A 25,456-nucleotide genomic window follows, 5' to 3' on the forward strand; every position below is an offset into this window, starting at 1 on the left:
GAGATAAGTTTTTGCTGCCTCCTTACCCTGATCTAGCCCCTTTGGAGCTCTTCCAGATGTAGGAGCCCCTTTCTATCTGGCCTACACAAATGCTTCTTGGAGCTCTTCTCTTTCCAGCAACCCTGGCTACTTCCCCCAGTGCCCAGAGCAGACGCAGTTGAAGAGCTTGGCACCAAGACTTTTCTCCAGACAGCTCCAGCAGCAGTGTTTCTCCATAGGAATTCACTTGACCTTCAAGAATTAACTTCAGCCCACCCAGCCCAACTGCTTCTTCTCCAGTGATGCCTGTGGCTCGCTCATCTTTTTGAAGATCAACATCAAGATGTTATTTTGAAGACCCACATCAAGATGTTATTTCAAGTCAGTTTACAGCTCTTTCTCCACAGATCCAAAAGTTTCAGTTGTAAGGAGTTAGCTGGACTGCAGAAGAGAGGCTGTAAAGGAGGGTTTATTGCCCTCAGCACTGTGTCTCACCACCCCATGACAGCTTGGCATACATTAGCAGTGGCAAAGTGACAACTGTCACCCACCAACACCCAGGAGGGAGAAAGAAAAGGCAGAGGGGAAGCAGAGCCCAGACCCAGTGCAGGGTCCTCAGCAAAACTGAGAACACAGTTGAGGTGAGGCCAGCCCATGCCTTTGCCCAGGGGGATTAGCAGCAATGTTAATCTTCCCTCCTCGCCAGCCCCAGGAAAAAAAAAAAGGCATAATTCCTTTCTGTTGCAGAAATGGATCCGACAGGAGGCTGTGGGACAAAACTCACTCAAATATTGAACTAGAAAAATTTTGCTCTATCTGCCTTTCAGTAAACAGTGACTAATTGCTCTGGATGGAGCTGCTGTACCTTCAGGATTGGAAGGTGCAGATGGAGCAACGATAGGGAAGGCTCCTTACCTAAGACTGCTGTACATTAATCACAAATGTTTGCTATGCAAATCTTGTCATACAAAGCAATTATTGCTGTTCCCATACTGACCTCATGTTTATTTATTACGTGAGCTCTTTATTTGAACCTGGTCTTGTCTCCCCGTATAAGCGTATTAGTGTGTGGTTTCCAAGGCCACCCAGCTGAGAAATTGTAGATTTATTTGTGGCGTGGAGGGATGGCTCAGCTCTTACACCAGTGGCTCTTCATGCAAAATATTCTCTCCTCGAGGTCTTTTGCTGGGACAAAGGATGCTTTCTAATAATATAGGGCCATGACACCAGGTTTGCTCTGACTCTGCAGTATTAGCAGATGCTTAATGGAGACTGTCAGCCGGAGGAGCCACGCAATAAAACTCCAGTTGGGCTTTTTTAGGGCCTGCTTAGATAAAGTAAAATTTTACACAGTCCTTTGTCCTTGGCTTTGCCAACTTTGCCTACTCCCGGGAAAACGACTCGCAGAAAGATTTAACTCTGCAAGCAAAAAATTCTGAAGTGTGTGCTGGAAAGGGCGGCATTCAGGCGGCTGGAGCGCTGGGTGTCTTTAAGCTCCAAATGCTCTCTTGCCACAGGAGCTTTTGCCATATGATTTAACGTTGAGCAACAGTGGCATCCGGTGGGCAGCGGGTTTCCTCCCTGACAGCTTTCAGCAGCTCATCCTCAGTTTGTAAGGGATTAGGTTTTTAAATTTATCTGGATTTAGGGGTCTGGTTTCTACCCCTTTCTTCAGCTGGACTGTGCAGCAGGCAGAGCCACGTATTAACTTCCGTAGCACTACAGTTTTCTTCTAAATGTGCTAGGTTAAGTTCCCCTATATAATCTATAGGCAGGCAGGACTTCAGAAATCAGCCACCTCCCGAGGCGATTGATTTTGTTCTGCAGTGACTCTGCCTGTCTGATACCATGGGTAAAGCTCCATCCCTCCCTGGAGGGCAGCAGGAAGGCTCCCCATGGGTGCCTGCCTCAAGCCAGTCCCTCCTGTCTGACCTCTTGTTGGCCCCCTCCACCTCCACAAATACCAGCATTCTCTTTTATCAGGAGAAAACACCAGAAACTCTCCTGGACCCTGCACTAAATGAGCTACCACTGTTATAGCTCCCAGCCCTCTGCTCCTATTCACAGCCTTCCTACATCTCTCTCTGCTTTTTCTTCTGCTCTCACCATTGGCTTTAGCTCTTCCTAATGTAGCATCATTTTCTCATGTAATTAATATGTTTCCCATTGCTTCTAAATCATTAATAAAGCCAGTAATGAACAGCAGGCCTGATGATGAACATGGTGATGCCATGCTATTCACTTACCCCTGCCTGAATCACCCTTCTCCAGCATCACCCTCTGTTAGGACCTCATCTGGCTTTCCATCTATCTGACAACTCACATGCCTTGATCATCCTGAAACATTTGTTCCCCCCAACTATTTCTCTTTTATGACTCAGCTGTAGCTTTTCCTAATTTTTCATGAAATTACTTTTTTTTTTTTTTTTTTTTTTACAAAGTAATATTTTTCTTGAGTGGTTGAATTAAAAAAGGGCCATAACTGACTAATTGTAATTAATAAAAATGAAGAAATAATTGGTCAGTGTCTATAAATGTATATGCCTGAAGTCAAATTCCTAAACCCCTGGTTCAGTTAGAGCAGCCTGTGGGTTTTCTCCTCCATGCAGGAGCAGCAGTTTCCATGACTCTGAGGGAGTACTCCAAGTGATGGAATAACCCTCTGAAAACCCCAGAAAGCTGACATCTTGCTCTGAGAGGAGGAGGATCACCTGGACAAGTGGGGATTTGGGGAGCAGGTGAACATCTTGGTTTGCTTAAAAACCAGCATGTTTAGCCCATGGAGAGCCCGGCAGCAGCTACAGGACTAGGAAGGGATTAGACATTTTAAGGGCAAGATGGTTACATTAAAAAAAAATATATAGAAGCAATAAAAGTCTTTTTGTGGTTCAAAGCATAAATCAGCCTTTTACTCCTTACCCTCACAGGGAGTGCAGCTGCAAATGGCAAACTCAGGGATTTTTGTATCTAGTTGTGAAATATCTGGGAGAGACAGAGCCAGGGAACAGGCACAGGACCGATCGCCTGAGTCAGTGCTGCCAATCCAAGGATGCCCCAGCATCCCGGTGGCTTTGAGGGGAGAGGCTGACAGAGACTGAGTGGGGTCAAGTGCACAATCCCATCATGTGGACTGGGATTTGAGCATGCACTGAACTGATTTTGACAGCTATTTCACCCCTGCTCTCCTCTCCCAATGATACTTAATATCAGTCTTTTCTCCTTCCAGTGCAGACTGGTGGAAACTCAGATCTAAGGCCCAGATGTAAATTCAAGGTCATTAAAAGCACACATTTTACATAGTAGCACAGCCACCCTAACCAAATGAGTACCTGGTTAATTACCTTCCACATGAAACTGGGCTTGTGGTTTCTGTGGGATCAAGTGTGGTTTCCTCCTCTCCTTCCTCAAATCTTTCTTGATGTTCTCCGTCACTGATGAGCATTTGTTTTGCAGAAAATACTGCATTTTGTGCCACAAACGTGCTTTGCAGACTCCTGGGTTTGCTTAAACCCAGGATGGTGCAGGGGTAGGAAGATGCAGACCCTATAATGTAGCACAGAAAGAAAACCTGCCATAAGCTAACCCTCAGCAAGCAGCTTGAGAAGTCAAAGCACCTCCTGAGGTGTCACACAGAGCAGATTTGAATGATCCAGGTAAGGCATTGGGTGACTGCATCACTTTGTGTTTATCCCTTCTTGCTATGTGGGGTGGAGTGGAGCACCAAGCTGGTGCATGGGTAACAAACTCAGGGTAACTCCTGCTCGCTGAGCTGGAGAAGGACATAGACATCACAGTAGTAAATTGTGTGGCTGAAAGCATGGGAGAGAACTTGTGCCTTGCACAGCAGCATTTTATGTAATTTAACAAAGACAGCATGTGTCAGCTGTGGTGACAGGGATGCTCCGTATCAGCTGCACTGAACAAGAAGCACTGGTCATTTGGCAGCACGTGCCAGAAAGCAGGAGCTGGAAGCAAGAGTCTTCTCACAGGACAGGTCAGCAAAAAAAGTTGCAAGCAGATCTGGAACAATTGCAAAGACTTTGCCTGAGAGAAATATTCACTCAGGTAACCCCCTCATCCACCCATACCACTTTCTTATGTGTGATGAGCAGCCAAGCCTTGTGCAAGTTGAAAGCTTGTGCAAGAAGGCGGCTTCTGGACAGCCAGGACCCTTGGAAGCACCAACTAGTCCATCTCAAACTCATGTCAAGACAGGTAATCATGGGGTTTTTTTTCAATATGTACAGTCCCTTCATGCAGGGACAAGGATGCATTTTTGTATAAACCCACACAAGCAGAACTAGGAGAGCAGATTGCTGTTGTGGTTAACCAGTGACGATCTGTAGGGGGAAAAGGAGTGGCATGGAGGTGTCCCCACCTCCTCCATCTTCTGCAAAGATGATGCACTGCAGCCTGGCTGAGATCCACAGCTCCACAATTAGAGAAGTGGGATCTACAATGGGAACAGTGTAGAGTTCAGCTGTGTTTGCAGGACTTCAGAGATGATATCATAACCCCAGAGGCACAGAAGAGTGAAGCTCCAAGCAGGCTGTGAGATATGAGCTCAGCCATTCACCGGGCCAGTTAATCTGGCATCAACAGTGGGCCCATTGTAGGGTGGTGCAATGCACTAATTTGTCTTTTTTTGTTTGTTTGTTGGCAGAATGATTGTTTTTGGAGGAATAAAAATTCCCCTGGAGAACAAAGAAGTGTATTCTGGGACCCTGAGAGAAGCCAGCCAATTAGATCATAAAAAAACTTAAGTTATAAACATGAAATTTCAGAAGTAATAGGTAACCAATACAACACAGATTTCATAACTGTATTTGGTGGAACTAAGGACTGATCTCAAGAAGGGGTTTTACACCAGGCTTGGTTTTCAGTTGGTGCTTAATGTCTTGTTCATAGCAAAAGGATTTCCCTACACATTCAATCTGACTGTTAAAACAGGTCTGTGACACCCTCACTGAATTAGGGCATCACAGTTTCTTTCTTTTTAGTTTTTTTGTGGTCCTCTTGTATACAGGCATCTCCTTGGTAACCTGCCTTCCCAAGGGCATCACTTCTATAGAGTCATTAGAGGAAAAGTCCTCTACGATCATCAGGTCCTAATATTTCAGAGCCTCCTAAAAGTGCTCTTATTCTCATCCCAGTAGAAGATACAACCTTTATTTTCTCTCATCCACCTGCAAAAAGGGGGGGTGACATAAAATATGTTTGAAGGTGGATGTCATATATAACTCCTCTCAGAGTCACACATGACATCCAAATCCAGCATTCTCTTGGGCAGACTTCTCTTACTCCTCCTTCTTTCCCACCTCTCCTTTACCTTCTTCATGAGCCTGGTGATGGGTCTCACATCTGCAGCCAGCTCCTCACGACTCAGTATTTAATATCTTCCCTCTTTTTGCAGACAAAAGACCCTCTTCCCAACTGACATTAATCAGTGTGCAGGAAAGGCCATATAGAGGTCACCTCCTTGGTACCAGAAGAGTTTCTGCTTGTTTCTCCCTGTGGCTGGTGGATCAAACTTCAATTCTGTCCTGATACATTACTCCTCAAGACATACAATGGGAGTGGTACCAGTACAATAAGAACATCTGAATTTGATCATGGGCAACTCAACTTTGCAAGACAACTGGAGGCAGCACAAGCTGTGGTTCAGCATTTTACAAGCCTGGTGCTATAGACTGCCAATACTGGGGCTGAATTTTTTTTTTTTCCTCCAGGGTCAAAGTACCCCTCTGTTCACAAAGCCTCCAAAGATGCATCTGGGAAATTTTAAGGGGCACTAAAAGATATCCATATGTTCCCCAAAGCATATTTGAGGCTCCCAGTCACATTTATTTATTAAGCTGCTTCTGATACCCTTTTTTTGTACAAAGTTTTCCTATGAAAAATTCATTTATACAGCACAGAATGTGTCTATAAATAATAGACACTCCATCTCACCTGCCTCTTTATATTTCTATAGGCGATGTGAGCTCTACTTATAACAAAATAGAGAAAATTAACTCTGCCACCTTATCAGCACACATCCCCAGCCTGGCAAAATTTGCCTGTTTGGTCCTGTTTACCTGATAATTCATCGTTTCTATAGCAATCCCACTGAGAAGAGTTTCCCATTGTGCTCTAAGAGAAGGGCATTCCCCAGACTGCAATAGCTTTATTAGCTCCAAATACTTTGCAAATAGAGCCTCATTATCAGAATTACCTTCCAAAAATCACCATTAATTCAAACCTGGTTGTTAACGTGCCCAGGGTAAGATGTTCCCTCGCTTCCAAGGGACCAGCCCGTGTGCTTCTATCAAGTTTAGTTGTAGGAACGACTGCATGAGTTAGATCCTTACAGATTTGTTGTTCCTGTGTTAAATAGTTCCATTAATTCCTAATTTTCTGTATAGTCATAGGAGTCACGAAGAAGCTGCTTATTGAGTGGAATCACTCGATAACTTCCCAGGCTGCCTCAAAGAGGATTTAAAACCTGGCTTGTTGCAATTTTGGCTATTGAAATTGCTTGTTCTTATCCAAGTGGTGACAGCAGAGGTAGAGGGACTATGCCAGTGGAGGTCAAGATGGTAACTGGGGCTCGGGGAGGCAGCTCACACATGGGTGCTCGGGCACCCGCCTCTGCCCGCAGCCAGAGCTCTGCACAGTGCTGAGCAGAATTTCAGGGCACTGCTGCCAATGCAAGGGCAAAACTTCCTCTGGCAGGTCAGGACCAGGCAGCAGGCTAGTGGGTCACCTTGTCTGTAGGCAGCCATGCAAATCTCCACCCAAATTTCCCTTTTTTTCCTCCTGGAATCCCACGATTGGCAAGGTGAATGCTCTCTTCTTGCACTTCCCTTTCCCTTTCCTTCTTTCCTTTCTTTTCCCTTTCCTTCTTTCCTTTCCTTTCCTTTCCTTTCCTTTCCTTTCCTTTCCTTTCCTTTCCTTTCCTTTCCTTTCCTTTCCTTTCCTTTCCTTTCCTTTCCTTTCCTTTCCTTTCCTTTCCTTTCCTTTCCTTTCCTTTCCTTTCCTTTCCTTTCCTTTCCTTTCCTTTCCTTTCCTTTCCTTTCCTTTCCTTTCCTTCCCTTTCCTTTCCTTTCCTTCCCTTTCCTTTCCTTTCCTTCCCTTCCCCTTCCCTTTCCTTCCCTTCCCCTTCCCTTTCCCTTCCTCTCTTTTTTTCTAAGAGCATGCACTAGAATAATACACTTTTAACTAGTACTAGGTAATATATATTTAATTTCTTTTTTTCGTATTTATTTTAACCTCTATTACTAATTCTCTGAACATCTGGCTGTCAGAAAAAAAAAAAGGAATATTACTACAAGTTACAACAAAGGTCCCACCACCCAGACAACACCCCACAAAACCTGGGAGCAGGGTTATTTGTCTTGCCATGATTTTTTTTTCCCCTGAAATGAGAGGAATGAGTGAAATATCTTAAATATTAGTGTTTGTCTGTTCTCCCTCTAGCAATGTCTTGTAAATATCCTGCTTATTTATGACTATGAATAAGATGGAAAAGACAGCCAATATCTTATAGTTTATGAAAAAAATAGCTGTGGTTACTGGCTTATACAATGCACATAACAAATTTGAATAATCTGAATTTTTTATAGCAGCAATCTTTAAAATGAAGAGCTACAATTTCCCTTTTTGTTTTATTTTAAATAATGCACAAAAATTCTAATAAACAATTTAGTCTGAACCACAGGGATAAATGAAAGGCTGTTCAGATGTAGTCACTCACTGGATTATTGAAAACTACGTGGCTGTAACTGCTGTGAATTGGCAATATATCTTTTCCTTTGGTTTTTAATAACAGGATCACTGCGGAGCTTTTATGAAACATTAAATTTCCTTCTTTTTCAATGGACAGAAATATTTATGGGAGCTGGAAAAATACAAATAAAATAATGGGACCTTTAACACAGACTTTTACATATATGAGTTGTGGAAATCTCTCTGCCCATCTTAATTCTTCTGACTTATCCCCTAAGGTGCTTTTGTGCTTTTTCCCTTCTGTGGATCAGCTGATCAATTTTTCCTCCTTTGTTATTAAAAAACCTCCCTCAGAAATGAAACACAAGGCTTGCAGTACCTGGGGGAACCTCTGCCACCACTGTGTATAAAAAAAATGTGAATTGAAAGGATGTTCTGCTGTGTGACATTAAGTAGATTATACCTCCCACTACACCAACTTGCTAATAGCCAGCTTAGCTGTTTGTTTTTAAAATGTATCTATAGTTAACCAGAAGAAAAAACAAAAACCAAAAAACCACAAAAACAAAACAAACCAAAACCAACAAACCACCTCAGCACCAGTAAGGGTTTCCCTCTCAACTTGACGGCACCTCTGGTAGATGCTCTGAATATCTCCATCTCTCCACAGGTACACAGCAGCATGGCTGCCAGCCCATCTCCAGCACCCTTATGGGCACCAGATGATGATTAAATAAATGAGTGATTAGCTGTGGGATTCAGAGGGAAAGTGTGTGTTTTTTGGGTGCTTGACATGTTGACAAGCAGGTGAAAAATAGTCTGTAAACAGACTTGCTTCTCTTCATAGCAATGCATTATGGAGAAGCATTAGTCACTGCAAACCCCCCAGATACCTGGCTCTGATGTAAAGATAAATGATATATTCACTTCTGTAGATTCCAGTGCTTAACAAAGCCACAAGCACACGGAGCAAGGAACTTTTCTGATACCACCGTTTCTTTAAACTACTCTGGAAAACCTGCCCAGGGCTGAGCCTCTCTGCTGAAAGCCCAGTTTAGCACAGACAGACATCTGTAGAATCACAGAATGGTTTAAGTTGGAAGGGACCTTAAAGATCATCTAGTTCCAACCCCCCTGCATGGGCAGGGACACCTCCCACTAGACCAGGTTGCTCACCCTATCATTCCATGCTCTTGTAAAACGCCCTTGCCCAGCTTCCCTCCAGCCCCACCAGGTACTGGAAGATGCTCTGAGGTCTCCACAGAGCTTTCTCTTCTCCAGGCTGCACAACCCCATCTCTCTTATCCTGCCTCCATCACAAGAGATATCCCAGCTCCCTTCGTGTCCTCCTCTGGATTTGCTCCAACATAATGTTTTGGGGTGGATATATATATATATATATATAATTTTTTTTGACTACACAGAACAAGCCGACCACTTTCTTCTTAACTATTTCTTAGATTTGTTGAAGACAAAAGTGACCTAGCCTTCCTTTCCTCTCCCTTCCCAAGGTAAAACCACCTGCACCTGCCAACCAGTCAGACTGCTGTAAGATTCAGAGCTAGAAGGGGCTTCTTTCCAAGCAACTTTCTCATCTTCATGATAGTTTTTTCTGATCAGCTGATGGAAAGCCACACTACTGACAGGTGATGTTACAAACATCGCTGCCTTGTAGGTGAATCAAAAATGGGTCTGCTGCTGATCACTTTTCTAGTTTGATAGTCCTTAAGGTTTTTGACATTAAGGAAAACATTTACAATGTGGACAACTGAAACAGGAGGTTGGTTTGAACATTTAAGGACCCACTTAGCCTATGTGAGCAAAGGGAGATGATCATATTGTCATATTGTCTATCTTGGAAAGGGCTGTCCTTTCACCCCTTCCACTTGATAGACATCAATTGAGGGAACAGCTTTGCACATCACACAAGTTTCTCTCCCACTTAGCATTCTTGTCATAAAGTGCAGGAATCTAAAATGAGCTGGTAACTTTGCTATAATTGTACCAAAAAAACCCTCATTGCTTGACCTTGTGAAGGAAAGGTGAAGCAACTGAACTCCTGTTTTCCCATCCTGAGGTGTAATTTATACCAATAAGCAAATTTTTGTGGAAGAAAGGTAATTATCTGTGAGTGCTCTGTTGTAGTGTGAATTCATCTGTCCTACAGCATCAGATAAAGGTGAAGGCAGCTCATTGCCACACAGATTCCCGTGCAGTAGTTTGCACCTATCGAAAGTTTTAGGTTCCAGGAAATTAAAGGCAAGCAAATAAAGTAAGATAATTTGCAATCCCTGAGCATTTGAAAAAACAAGATAAAACAAAGCAGTGTAGGGAAGTCGGAGGCTGTGATGTTTGGCTGCAACGTTGAGGTTTGATGGTTGCCAACTTAGGAGGGCATGGCAAGTGACAGGAGCTGGTGCACATCTTGGTTAGGGCACCTGTCCACCCGTGAAACACTGAGCTGAGGGGATGTTCAGCTGATAAACACATACCCTCCAGCCTTTGGGTTGCTCCGTAAGTGCTGCTGGAAAGCACGGAAACTCCTTCAAACAAAAAAAGAAAAAAAAATAATGGGGGGGCTGTGGGAGGGAGGCTTTTACTTCTGTCTGCAGCTTTCTTTAAATGCAAAATCGAATTTTGCAACAGGAAGTCTATTGTAACTACTCTCTGTTGCAAAGTACTACGGCTTGGCACCGCAAAATACCCCAAAAAACGCTCCTGGAGGCCGTCGGGGATGCTGCAAGCGCTGCACCCCACCCGCTTCCTCCATTCCCCAACCCCCAGCTCCGCAGCATCCTCCGACTGGAAATCCAGCTCCTGCGATCCAACACTGCCCTCTCACGGCTCCTCTGCATCCAGACCACAATATTTACAGACACACGGGCAAACCCTACCTACAATCCTGGCTCTAGCACAGCGCCACTTTATATGGGGTCCAAAGCGCTGCGGGAATCCAGCCACCTGCACCCCTCATCCTCTACCCACGCTGAAGCCCCTTCGGGTATTGGAAGGCTGATATAAGGTCTCCCCGGAGCCGCCTTTTGTCCAGGCTGAACAACCCCAACTCTTTCAGCCTGCCTCTATAGCAGAGGTGCTCCAGCTCTCTCAACATCCTCACAGTCGGGGAAAAAAAAAAAAATTAATACCAAAGTGCATCTCACCACGTTTGATATGCATTCTCCTTGCTTTGGCCTTGCCATGCAAACTGAAATGAAAGTTTCCCTTCTTAACAGGAGCAAGCATATTATCAAGCTTGTCTTATTGCTCTAAATTCAGTTAAAGTATCCAGCAAATAGGAAGTATTTTTTTGTTCTTGCCCAGCCCCTGGGAAAAAACCAAGAGTTTTGTCTTTGATTTCGACAACAAAATAATGACTGGGAGACTTGATAGGCTGGTGAAGCAACAGATTCTCAATCATTTCATCAAGCATACTATTAAATTGTTATATTATTAGGTTATTAAGTGGGAACCTCATCATGATGTTTTTTCCCACCACTGGTCATTAAGTCAGTAGAAAATATTCATCCAAAAAAAAAAAAACAAAACAAAACTTCCTCACCAATAGCTGGATAGTTTCACACCAGAATAGCAAGTAGTTTCAAGCATGAAAGTCTTTTAATTTTTCAAAGGAGATTTTCTAGTTCTTCGGAATTACAAAAATAAAATTAGGAAGCCTTCTTAAAAACTTTCAATGAAAAATAGTTTGTGGTGTGAGAGATGGGTCAGGTTAACAATCATGCCAGCAGAGCAGTGAAGAAGCACTCATCCTTTTTAACCTGGGCTTTCTCTAGCCACTGCACCCTGTTGGCATCTCCTCCCCCTTCTGCTTGTCCAGCACCCCAAGACATTGAGGATGAGCCACCTTCATTCCCCCTCCACACCCTGCCATCCCTCTGGGCAGCTCTAGCTCTCAAAGAGCTTTTCCTTGCCCTTCCAGGTTGTGTTTTGCTCCATCCAAGAAGATTCACATGTAAGTTTGCCTGTCCCATCTCTGTGTTCAACCAGAATTTCACACCTCGACCCTGACACCCAAAATGAAAACCTCCTGCCCTCTTCCCACTCCCACAGGTGAATGTGCCCCTATGAAACCCCACAGGAGCTGAGCTGACTTGTGGCACAGTTGTGAAATGCTCTGGGAAGAACTTCCAGACATAGTAACTGGGGGATATGATTCTCTTGTGAGAGCCTCTCCCTCCATCTGAAGTGGATGACCTATCTTGTCAGAGTTTGAGGACAAACATTTTTCCTTTCCAAGACTGTGGACATTCATTGCCACTAACAAATATACGGCCCCGCTGGCATGCAACTGTATAAATGATTATTATAGCAGCATCCCATACACCCTTTGTAACAGAGGCCCTCAAAAAGGTTTTGGTTTTTACATCAGTTCACACCGTCTGACATTCCTGGTGCTACTTTTAGTAAACTAACATGTGTTTGGGGGCAATTTTCCCCCTCAAATATTTCTGGGTGTTGGATAACAGACACAGCTCCCACAAGTTAATAGTTTGTTATCGTTCACTAAAAAAGGTCACTTATGGCCATTTTAGGACCTCCTAACTTATAGCTGTTATGAAGTAATGGAATTAACTTTCCAATCATTTGATTATTCCAGTCTAATGGTTTCATACTGGGTCACAGGAAAGCAACAGCTCCTTGCTGGATGTTAGAACATGGCAAGGTGCAGGACGAGCCTGTAGGAATGCAGACCCTCCTGCATCCATCACACACAGAGCCATCTAGTTCTCCTGCTGGGATGCTTGTAACACCACTAGGATTCATGCCTCAAAACTTCTTCTCATTTCTGTCTGTACTGCAGATGATGACAACAGACTAATGCAGACATTCGGCAGTACCTGGTTTATAGGAAATGGGGCACGGCTGGGTTTGGTCCATGTTTGTTCTCCCAGCCAAAGCACACCACACTCTCACAGGGAAGCTTCTTTCTTGTCATTATTTGATGCTGAAAGGGGTCGGTGAAAATGTTTGCTGTGGCCTTTGCAAACATCTGTATCCTGGGAGCAGAATTCCTCCATTGCATCATAATGTTGCTTTAATTCTCAGGAGTTAGTTTCTCCAAATACCAAGTCTTGTGTTGACCACAGGGAACTGCTTTCAGGGGATTTGTTACTCCATGAGATCTTCAATTGTATGGATTAATGCAAGAGAAGTGCAAAGCCCCCTGGAATATATTAGTAAAGCACTTGGCCACCAGTGGTCAAGCTGTCACCATTCTGGGTGAGCTCTCCAGATCTCATGAGATTTGGAGAAACTATGCATTATTACCAAATGTTTCAGAGCTAGTTTGAGACTTTTCTAGTCCTGGAGAGACAGAATCCAGATGGAGGACTTAAAAATAAGTGTAACAATAGTATGTGCATGCATGACACGAAAGTTATGGCTGCCCAGGTGTGTGCCAGTCGGTGTGGATCCACTTAACACCCAGGTGGAGAGGGAATACAGTGTGTGGCATATTTTGCTGGATCCTCATATCTTGGCCATGAGAGCAATGGCATCTGATTTTACAAAGCATCCATTTAAATTCCTGCAAAGTTCAGACCATGGTACTTCAGCCAGAAAAAGCTCCAAAATCCTAGATGAGGCGCCTCAAAATCAGAGTGTAACCCACTTTGATTTAAAGCCCTGGAGTGAGGAAAGAGCCTTCCTGAAAAGTCCTTCTACCACTCACCACTAGAGTCTCCATCTTCTTCATTGTCTGAATTTGTTTAGCAACTGAAAGAAATATTTAGGTTATTTCTAAGCAGTTTTTTGCATGCCGTGAAAGGGAAATTCATCCTATAACTATAGTAAGATTACTTCTTCCCAAGGACACTATGTAAAACCTCTGTGACACTTGCTATTTTCCATAAGAGATGTTCATTTTCTTCTTACACTGCATCCAAAAACACGGATCATTTGAAATAGCCACATTCACTTCTGCACATATTTTTTTTAGGATTTTAAAATGATTTCTCGTCATCTGTAAAGCACCATGAAATGTAATATTTACCCTAGAATGGGCTGTGAAATTTGTCTACCTTATCGGCAATTTGCTGCTTGGTTTAAGTGTTTGACTCACTGAATGCTTCCTTCCTGCAGTCTATCAAGTTGGTGTGTTAGAAAATAAATAGCTCATCCCCCTTTTTTCTTTCTTCTTTTAGTGGTAGTTGTAGTCTCAGAAGTGATACACAGCATTTTAATGTTCATGAATAGTTTTACATTTAATTGCTGGAGCTTAAAGAGGAACATTATGTCTAATTCTATTCTATAATTCTCTGTTGGAATGGTTTAGTGCACCCCATGCACAAGCTCACAGCTACAATACCCACATGTGTTATAAGCCCTGCATATTACTCTAGATCCAGAAGCAATACAAACCAGAAGAAAAAGTCCCTGATTTAGAATTTAAAGAACAGTGCAAAACATCAGGGCACCGACTGGCACAGGTGGAGACCGAGCAGGAGAAATGTCAGAGCCCCAGTGACCTAAAAGTAAGAAATTTTCCTTACCCAGAAGATCCCCAAAATGCAAAATACTGGGTTATTTGTAGATTTCAGGCTTATTATTCTTCTGAAAGAAAAACCTCCAGGGAAAAAAGAAGTTTGTTCTGCTGATTGCCCCAGACTATAATTTAGTCTTGTCTCTGCAAGTTTCAGGTTTTGTGCACAGTGGAATGTTTCCCAGCAGCCCCCCAGTGCCCACTCCTTAATAACAGAAAGATCATTTATGGGAGAGAATGAACAGATTCTTGCATAAGCCTCTTTTGTACTAGAAGTTTCAAGGATATGAATGCAGCAATTATCCTCACCTTGGCTAATACAATTAAGAAACTCTGAAGCATTGAGAAAACTCTGGAGCAATTAGACTTGGAAATTGTCATTTGCCAGCGTGCTATAGATGGATCAAATTAAATAGGAGATGCAGGGAATGATCTGAAAGGACTCAGGGACAGTGGGGTAGGATTTCCAACACGGTTTCTTACGGACCTGGATCCAAATCCTCTGTAAGCTATGACCATTTGGGAGCTTTCAGGTGACTAATCAGACACTTTTACTTAGGCAGAAAAATTACATTATTCCAGTAATAGCCATGGAACCAATTCTACTCTCAATACCAAGCAAAAATAGGTAACAGAAAAACGCTGCATAACTTAAATCTCTTTCTGACTTTGACTTTTGTGAAAGCAGTGAGGTGTTCCCTAGAAAGGGCTCAAAATTTGGACAACTTGACATCAGGCAGAAAAAGCCCTGGCAGAATTATTGCAGATTAAACATCATCAGTAAGAAATGATACAGTCCTGGGCTAAGTGCTGCACTGACATTAAGGTAAAGGCATGGACGGCAGATAAACACAGGCAAGAGCAGATATGTAGAAAATATCCAGGAGAAGACGGTGGAAGATCAGATCTGGAAGAAAGAGAAGATACAGAAATACTCCCACAACTGCTACTGATAGGAACAAAGTTATTTTTTCATTATGGTCAAGAATGGTGAAAGTAGACAGCCAAGTAGCTCCAGCCAAGACAGAATACAAGCAGCTTACAAGCTATATCTAAAGGAAAATGCCAGTTTTGACCAATAATCCCCAAGAACTAGAACTAGTATAATCTTAATGGAAATTAATAGCGAATCATGGCAGCCACGGGCTCTGCTTTAGAAGCAGTAATGGTGCAGACAGCAAAAGGACATGAGAGGTGTGGGGAGAAACACTCCAAAAAAGCACTTTCCACAAAATGAGAGAGTTGCTAGGCTAAGTAAATTTGGGAAGCATCAATAAGGGCTGGGCAGGTGTCAAACAATCTCTTCTTCTCAGAGAAATGTGGGTTTGCCAGAAGCAGATATTGGTTGTGGAAATACTGAATTTAAGCCCCCCCCTTTTTGTGGGAATCCATTCAACCACCAGAACAGAAAACATCAAGATGGCTCATTAAGTGGGCATCAAGTAGTGGCTTTCCTCAGCTCTGTGGAAAGACATAAGTGTTGTGTTGGAAAGGCTTATTCACTATATTGTAACAAACGCTTCTGAATCTGGGCTGGGGGTTTGGGGGGGGCTTCAGCACCAGGTGATGACACCATGAAGTTCATAAGCAATTGTACCTCAGTAACTTCTGTCTTTATTTACCAGAATTCGGCCTCAAAATCCACAGTTTCAAGACAATACGTAACATCAGCTCTGAAGACAGTTTCTAGATGATAAAGCCCTTTTTCATCATGGTGGGAAGCACTGCTCTCAGTAGTGTTTCTGCACCCTACATGGGACTGGGACAGACAATTTGAGCCATGAGGTCATAGGAGTGTTCTGGCTGCAGGAGCAAAACGTGAACCTTCTGTTTCCATGATGCTTGATGCTCACACTCACTTTCTGTTAGTTTTGTTAGGAGTCTGTCAATACCTGACCACTCATACATCAGTGGTTCCTGCAGCTGGCACCAGATAACCTTACATCCATCAGCCTGAGGGGCTCAACTCCTGCTCTTCTTCCTAATAAGTTTCTCATTGCTAACTCTTCCTATTGCAGGGTCAAGCCTTCTCTTTGATCCTCAAATCAGAGGGATAAAATTTTCATTGCGCTTCAGGCCCTTTGAAAGAAGAATTGATGTCAAGTGCGTAAAACAAAAAAGTATTTCCAACTCATTTTGAAAGATGATTCAGTGAAAAACAGGATGAATCATGTCAGCTTAGTTATGCTCGATTTCGTGTAGTTTTGGGTTTTACCAGACAGGTTGATGAATGCAGAGCTCACCGTGCAGGATTGCTTAGCACAGCCCAGGGAAGGACACCCTGCCCTGGGTCCAGATGAAACCCCAAGGTTTTCCTGTGTGGACAACTTGATCCAGTTCTGATCCTGAGTGTCTTTTAAATCAAAACTTCCTTTTCTGCAAGGAGGAATGGATGAAATTTCAAGGGTGGGCGTATTTCCCTAGGCTCCATCCAGATCCCACACACGGAGAGCAGCTGACATTGTGCTCCTTTCCCACTGTGTTGATGATACCAGAACTTGTGAACAACATTACTTTATCATTAGCAAGAGAGACCCAAGAGATCTGAAAGTTTGTCCTGGATAATCTCCCTCACTTATTAAAGTAGACTTATGCCAGCATTGGTGATTCACCTGGAGTTAAATGGGTAAACTACTTAATTTATGACAAGGAATTTATCTGGGAAAAAAGGGAAATAATTTCATGCTTTATTGTTTTTCTGTGATCCCATTACATCAAAAGATCCTTTACATCAGTCACATATGACAGAGGAGAGAATGGATTTCTCTGGAAACTCTGCCTAAAGAAATTTTAGCCCAAGCCAAGTGTAGTTCCAGTGCTAAGTATCTCCTCCCCTCCCCCAGAAATCTGATGCTCTAGAGCCTACAGTCACTGCAGCCAACAAATTTCTGGTAACTGAGCAGAAGAACCTCCTGAAAGCACCTCCTGACTCCTGCATCACTGAAGGGAAGGGTCCTTATGGGGTCTACTTCCACCATGTGTGGGCAGGCACGAGTTGAGCAGCACAGAAGACAAAGGAAAAGAACTTCACTAGCCTGGGGACTACCCACTTGCTGAAGCATCAAAAGCATGTTGCAGAGTGGAGGTGTGAGAGCTTTTCACAAGAGAGGTTGTCAAGATATTTTTATAGATGACAATCTGCATGGTGTGGTTTGAGTAGGTTTTTCCTCTTGAACAGTTACACAAATAATTCACTAGTGAAAATGAGGAATCAGTTCCATAAGTAGAAAAAAATAACTGTAGCAGGTTTTGTGTACTGCTCAGTTTGATGGAAAATAATCAAACGTGAGTTCATGTTGGGAGCCTGTCTCTGTCTGGGGACCCACTGTGGGGAGTGCTGCTTCACTTACCCCTAAGACCTGGAGAAACCAGGACATGTGGCAACAAACAGCCACTAGGTTGGCCTTCCCAAGGAACAACTGAGTGGTTCCATAAGGAGAAAAGACTTGACTTTGTTCACAAAAATCATAGCATCAGGTGTTGCACAAACTCTGCAGCTTAATGGACAATCACTTTTTTATTAGCTGACCCCTTGTATGATAATACAACACCATTTTGAGCACTAGTTAGAACCTGAGAATCTATTTTAAGAGATTTAAAAATCCACAAAGTTTTGACACTGAAGTTATCTTTGTAAGACAAACAGCTCTGCAACCTTAAAATAGTTCACAAGCACTTCACTCTGCAAGTTTTTTCCACTACACCAAGATAGACCCTGTGTGCCCATGGCTGACTCATAGTTTTACTTACTTGTTGCTTTCCTGTCATCATTCATTTATTCTGCTGCCTCCATAATCCTGAGACCAAGCACGAGCATTTTTGGCCTTCTCCAAAGTTTTAGTCTTGGGTGAGGGCATGGTGAATACACAGTACCAGTTTCTTCTGAGTGCAAGAGCCATTTCCACCATGAATCACCGTTTCCTGATTCATCAGCTGGGCTTTCTGTCTGCAGGGATTAAGAAAAAGAAGCTGAAATGGTTAACCTTTGATTTACAGTGTAGCCCTGGTATGGTTTTACACAGGCTAGTTTCTTCAGTCAGCATCCTCTTCAAAATCTGTGATGGGAGGGAGCAGGCATGGCCATTGGTCTCTCACTGCTTTGCCCAAGGCCTGGCTCAAGCACCACCCAAAGAAGTTTCCAAGCCTTCATCTGATGCCAACAGTGACCTACTGTCACCTCTTCAGGGTTGTGACAACCACGCTGGGAATGTCCCCCAAAATACAATCGTTATCTCAAAGAATTGATCTGCAACCCAAGGCACAGACAGAAACCCTTTCTGCAACCATGGCCTTGGTTTCTGCTGAGCTCATTAACTCTTTCCAGGATATTACAAATTAAATTATATGAGCCTTTTCCAGTGCAGTGAAGGAAGATGTAGAGCAGCAAACCATCAGGATATATTGTGGAATTTATATTTTACTACGGTGAGAACAGAGAGAACAACCTTGGTCTAAACTTGGTTTAAACTTGCCCATGGAGCTTGCTAGGTTTTTCTATGAAATTTCAGGTGGAGTTGCATCTTGCTATCACAATACTCCCAGAGATTAATTCATCAGCCAGAGGATAGGCACAGCAGTCCAGCACCAGAGCCCAAAACCCACAATGAAAACGGGTGAATCTGGTACCCTCACAAGCCAGGTGCAGCACAGGTGCTACAGGGATTGCTGGCTCCACAAGAAAGAGAGAAATTGGCATTACAAACCATGCAAAACCGCAGCCGTTCTCATTTTCCTTGCAGAAGTGCCCTACGAGCAGTACAGTTTCTCAGCTGGAGGTGACTTGGAGGATAAGCACAACCCAATGTGCTTCATTTTGTCCCCAGCAGCTTGCATTAAAGGAGTTTGATTTCAGGCAGTGGAAGAGCACTGTCCCATCTGCAGTTTGAGGACATGTCCTTCAGGTGTTGGAGCAGGACAGTGGGACACCAGCAGAACTCAGAACTCTCTTGAGCAGCTGAAGGCAGGAGCCTTAGCTCCTGCAGTAGCTACTCCTAAGCATTGACAACCTCTCAAGCCAGGCTGTCAACAAGGGAATCCTAAAGAGGACAGGAATGTAAGCCTGGGCTCTACTGCGTGATACACCTAAACAAAAACAAGGGATTAAATATAATTCAGAAGTCTTTATAGCAATGCACAACAGGACAAGTCTTTCAAAGGCACCTTGAGTGGTCTCACTGATTTTCAGTAGCGATTCTGCTGCCACGTGCATTAAGTCTCTCCAAAAATCCTACCCAGAGACTTAACAGCATAGATCTTACAAGAGGGTGCATCTCACCTTCTGGTTTCTCTTCATGATTATCTTAAGCACAGATGTTTGCTGCTGTGGGGCTTCATGGTAAGGCTTTCCTTTATTCCTGATTTACTTCAGAGGGTGATGCCCATCTTGCAACCTCCGCACTGAAGTGCAGGTACAAACAAAGACAAGGTCTGAAAAAGAAACTCAGCCATTGCGGTTCCAAAACTTCCTGGTTTTACATGAGGTCAGTTAAAAAGTGATTGTAATTCAACCCAGTCTATAGTTAGAAGGCCTTCAGAAGAATTGCCCACTTGCTGGGTTGGGCTGGCACTTTAGATGCCACACACCAACAGCTGAGCAATGGAGAGGCACCAGCCTCAGCCTCTGCTCCTACCTTTCCACTTGCAACATTGAATTTTGAGTCCCAGGGTCCAAGTCTGGAGTATCTTTTGCCACCTTTGCTACAAAGTTGGACGGGATAGGTACTACAGCCCTTGTTTGGGATGAAACCTCAGTCTGCATGTGGGGCTTCAGCCACAGGGATTCCCAGATGTAAGTCAGTATGTTTGCACTTTCACACTCACTGCAAAAAGAAAATTAAATGTTCCTTGTGTCAGCAGGTAGCTGTAGGTGGGTGGAGAGAAGGCTTCACCAAAGTTCTTACGAAAGCTTTTAGTCCAGCAATGCTATATTAAAAGAAAAGAAAAACGAAACAAAAGTATGCAATAAGCATAATCGCATATGCTTACATCCTTTCTTTCCCACCCCTACTATGCTGTCGCCAAAATCCTGCTTGGATCACAATAGACTGCGAAAAACCAACCCTCCCTGTCCCTCAGATCCTTCCTCCCTGCCCCAGGGCCCCTGCACTTGCAGCAAGGACACCGCAGGCTCCCGAGGACGGGAGAAGGGGCTGGTGCAGACGTGGCCACGTATCACAAGATGTCGTTGCTGCGCCGCTTTGGTCCCTCCTGCTGCTCCCCGCTCCCCTCAGAGCCACAAGCACCGCCTTTCCCATCCGAACCCAAAACTGTCAGGACACTGCCTCGGGAGCATCCCACACGACTAATGACATACAGGGACAGGATCCCCGAAGCGCCCAGCAAAACAACTCGCACAGTGTTACCAAAGCCACAGATCTGACCCGTGCTTGTCTCTTGTAAAATACCAGCTGTGGGAAGAGGCACCCAAGTTTTGCTTAGCTCGGTCTGTGAGCAAGCACTCGTGGGGCTCCTGTCATGTGTAAGACCAGTTGCAGAAGCACCTTGAAACACGGCCCAGAGCGTGTGTGGATTTTGTCCTGCCTGGACCTTGCGTGCCTGTCTGGCTTGGACAAACACAGAAAGAACAGAAAAACTTGGATGCGCTGGCAGAGATTCTGTCTTGCATCGAAAGTAGAGTTTAAAAATAAAAACACACCTCTTGTTGCCATGGGATGGATGACTGTGCTTGTAAAACTGCTGTGGAGTGGGGCAGGGGACCCTTGTTCCCAACTGCACACTGGGAAAGAAGATTTTTAAAGCTGCGGCTGATTCTGGAAGCAACATTTAGGTATCTCTAATTTAGCCCAAGGTCTGTAAATCGAGAGAGGTTCAAGCAATGACTGTTTTTTTAAAATCAACTTGGGTCTTGGGGCACTTTGCACATTCCAGAACAGAAACTGCACTGCTGAACATACTGCAGATTTGACAAGACATGGAATATCCATTATTCAGATTGACATTTTTCCCTCTGTGATAATCATACCAGAATTTCTGTGCAAGAAGAACCTTGCAGATTGCGTTCTTTACTTTTAGAAGAACTCATGTGATAGCTACACTAAAGCCCAACAATCATTTTTCGACAAAATGCTTTTCAATTACAGAAAGCCCCATTTCCTCCTATGATGGCACCAGATTTAACTCATGTCAGGATTTTTTTCTAAGTGGATCTAATCCAGAGCCCTTCAACTCTCCAGCCCAAGGGTTGACTATGTGATTACAGTGGACTTTTACCAAAGTCATACCAAGAATTCTTAATTTATTATTTTTTTTTTTAAACTAAATGAAATTTCTAGGATGTAGCACACAGGAGCCTTCCCTGGAGGCTTTCATGGTGAAAAACCCTAACCCTAATCCAGCATGGGATTTGGTTGGTCTTTACGTGCTACCTCAAAAAACAAATTCAGGTATATTTGAGTCAGAATATTCCTTTCACTATCTCAAGTGAATTCCCAGCCTAGACTTTAGCAGTACCACTGTTTGTAAATCCTGTTTATTCCCAGTGAATTGAATACTGTGAAACATAAGGACGTTCCTGTGGATTCCAGTTCCCTTTACACAGCAGGAAGAAGATCCTTACCCTTCTCTCTCTGAATCTTCACTCAAAGGAAATAAGCTGCAATTCAGCCTCTTTTTTTTTACAACCTGTCAAAATCCTGGAGGCACTTGACATCCTTGGTTCATCCTTGGGAAAATGTCACAAAATAGCTCATAATCCTACCCATGCCCCAGACTGACAAGAAAGAGAAAGTCTCTGCAGCAGCCATCCCTGAAAGTTTTTCTTTTGGGGGTGGGGTGGGTGGGGGAAATAAACAACATTTCCTCACTCTCTATGCTAGAAGCAAGAAGTTTGAAATGCAGAGTGACCAAAAAGGTTTGCCAAATGGATCTAAGCCTGCCCAGGGAAAGGCAGGGGACCCTAGGGCCATCCTGGAGGTTTTGGGTTTTTTTTTTTCCCAGATCTCATGGAGAAATATGAGGTCACCCCAGTACATGTGTTACCATTTCTACCATTTCCACATCAGAGCAGAGCATGTTGTAAATACTGCCAGCTCCTATTAAGAGCTTTCACTTTACTGAATCTGGCAAACACAAACAAGATAGGAGAGCTTTAGCCTTTGTATTACTTACTAATGAACTCCCCATCGTCCAGCCTTTTAATTTCATTAAATTGCCCAGACAGTTCTAGTTAAAGGCCTGGGTCAAGCGACATAAAGCTGTTTTTTCAGACCTCAGTGGGGAAAAAAGCACATTCCTCTGTTTAAATGGATAGGATTTCATAATTATCTGCATTGTGCTATAACCTAAACAGATGGCTTTCCCATAGTGGAAAACCCAGCAGGAGACACAAGCAGGGAATCATGCTTTTGTTTTTTGGGTTTTGTGCTTCTGAGGCTAGGAGGTCCTCTCAGAGGCTGCTGACTCAGCACTACTCTCCCAGCCTCAGTTAACTGCTCATATTTTCCTCTCCCCAAACCTAGCGACTTCATCCCATGGAGGCAGGATACAGTAACAGGGATTTTCACCTTGCCTCAAGGAGGGACTTTTAGATGCGTGGCTGATTGCAGTCTCCTCTCTTTGCTTTGAACACAATGGGTTGGGCTCTCTGGTCCTTTACTTCAGTCCCTGATGACAGACTTCAGGTGAGATGGAGAAAGAGGGAAACCAAGCAGGCTCCAGGGGAACACTGCCTGTCCCATCCTTCTCACACAGTGGGACACACAGGTTAACTCTCTACCTCCCACATCAAACATTTTATTTTCTGACCCAGAGAAACAAAGTAGGTCCTCTACATATACTCTACATATACTCCAGCTCACTGCTGGAGATGAAACCCACTACTGGAGCACCAAGCTTGTGTCTCTCTGGGCAGCCCAACCATTTCTCGCTGATCTCACAGGTTTTTGGACTCAGCCCATACTAAGATGCATGATCAGCAATTTGAGTAGGGCTGTGAGCTGAGGACAACTGAGGGGAGTGAAATTTAATTTAGAGAATGGATGGCTGTCAGCACCGCATCCTCCTGCCTGTATCTGAAGGGGGACTGCAGAAGGCTCTGGCTCCAGGCAAGTGGCTGCTGCAGCACTCACTGCCCCAGCAGACAGGCAGCCCCAAATCATCTTACACATAATGATGCTGAACTGCCTCTTCTCCCTTCTACCTCTGGGACTTTTCCTTAAAAAAACACTCATTTCTTCTGGACCACAATGTTGCATCGCCTGTCAGAGGGGTGAGGAGGGAACAATTCAGTGTGACTGTGGTCCCCCAGATCCACTCCCAGACAGGGAAGTGTGTGTCCCAGGAGCTCTCACTGCCTGACACCTGGAGCCCAGGGCCAAAAGAAATTTCCCTGGAGAAAAAGGAGCCTGGTCAGAGTCATGTTGCAGCTCTTGGCAACACTGGGCCAGCAAAAAACAGAGTTGAGACAATGTGGGTTATCTACTTTACACGTGGATATACTGGCATTTCTCCCAGTGCAGTAAGGGAACTATTGAATGACTATGCTGTATGTACAGAATTCTGTATGTACAGCATGACTGCAGGACAACAATTACTGAAGCACTTCTGTAAATCACAATACAGTAAGTCCTCAATATATTAAGTTTTTGTCAGTCAAATGTGGAAAAGGAGGTGTTTGGACGCTGCTGACAATAATTGTTTAGATATGTTAAGACTTCCACAGAGAGCCACAGACCAGATCTCTTGTAGTGCAATAAAAGAGATTACGGTGTAATCCTGAGAATGAGATTATAGGAGATGTGATATAATCCTGAGAATGTTATCCTGAGAATGATATAATAAATGATCAATACACTGGAACTCTGCTACTTGCAGAGAAAATACTATTTTCTCCCCTCTTTCGCCCCCCCCCCCTTCTCCTTTCCCAAAGAAGGCAGAATTTCTGGGAGGAGTGTCCAGCACACCCTGCAGAGTCGCAGGATGCCTGTGCCCTAAGAACTGTTTAAACAACATCTACCATGTAGTACAGCATGTCTGTGAGCCCCCAAAAGTCCCTAGTTCATTGTTCACCAATCTGGGACTGGATTTACTTCACTAAAACAGTTGATGGAATCTTAATGGCACTTAATTGTATTCATTGCACTGATTTTGCAGTGATTTTTTTTTCTTTGATTCACTAAGAAGGGATTAAGTGTTAATGTATTGCATGCTGCTGAAACATGTAACCTAGGTCATGATTTTAAACACATGTAGAGGTGCTAATTGCATTCAGTTGACACAACTGTAGAGAGGAAGATCATTTTTTCACACCTTATCAGCACTAGGGAGGCGCTAACTGGCTTTCCAAGACACAACTGCTGTTACAAAGGTAAATTCTTGCACTTCATCAGAGCTTAACACATGCTTAGCAATGTGGCTAGCCAAAAATATCGTGCCATCAGAGTTAATGAGGTGCTTGCACGTTTTTAACAAACAGGAATAGTAAAAAAAAAAAATGAAAATCTCACCTTGTTTTTGTTTAGAAAGAGTAGCCAGTTTCTGGAGATGTCACATTTTGAAGTTCCTGGCTGCCCATCTCAGTGCATCTTCTGAGCATGCTGAACCAATCTTGCATGCTGCTCTGTCTGTGACCTGCAGAGCAGAGCTATAGCTCCTTGCTTGTTTTCAAGCCTGCAAAGATGAAGGATGGGACATCAGAAAATACTCCCAGGTCTATTTGAACCTCATCAAAGATCCAGTCAGGGCTATTTGGCTTACTTTGTTTTATTCTCTGTTGCTCTGTAGTGCTAAGGCTTCAACAATAGGCTCGAGCCAGAGTTGACCTGTAGATGAATCCTGTCCTTGTGTGGTAGTGCTGAAGCTTGGACAACGGACCCAGACCAGCGTTGCCTTGTATGGAAAGAGCAAAAATAATTGAGATTGCATTGTTGTATTAATCATTAAAAACATAATTTGTAAAAAAATAATTGACAATGCTTGGAAAGAGCGTATGCGTCCAGCACAGATCCTGCATTTCCCTCTGAGTGCATTGCCCTCTCCAACCAGCTGATTTGGTAGCCACCAGACCCTCACCATTACATCCTTGGCCATCATGGCTGCTCTGCAGAGTTCCAGCAGCAGAAGGCACCTTTGCAAAGCTGGCTGGGCTTGAGCATTCATATGCATTCAAGAGAACACCTTCTTAGGCAAATGTTTTTCTTACTAAGCACGCTTTGGGTGGTAAAGCTTGCACAGCACTGCATTCGTGACTCTCAGACTCTGTTGCAGATGGGAAGATGCCATCATCCCAGGAAAGAGCTGAGAAGCTCATTGCTG

The sequence above is a fragment of the Heliangelus exortis genome, chromosome 6 (genome assembly GCF_036169615.1).
Source record: "Heliangelus exortis chromosome 6, bHelExo1.hap1, whole genome shotgun sequence".
Taxonomy (NCBI): domain Eukaryota; kingdom Metazoa; phylum Chordata; class Aves; order Apodiformes; family Trochilidae; genus Heliangelus; species Heliangelus exortis.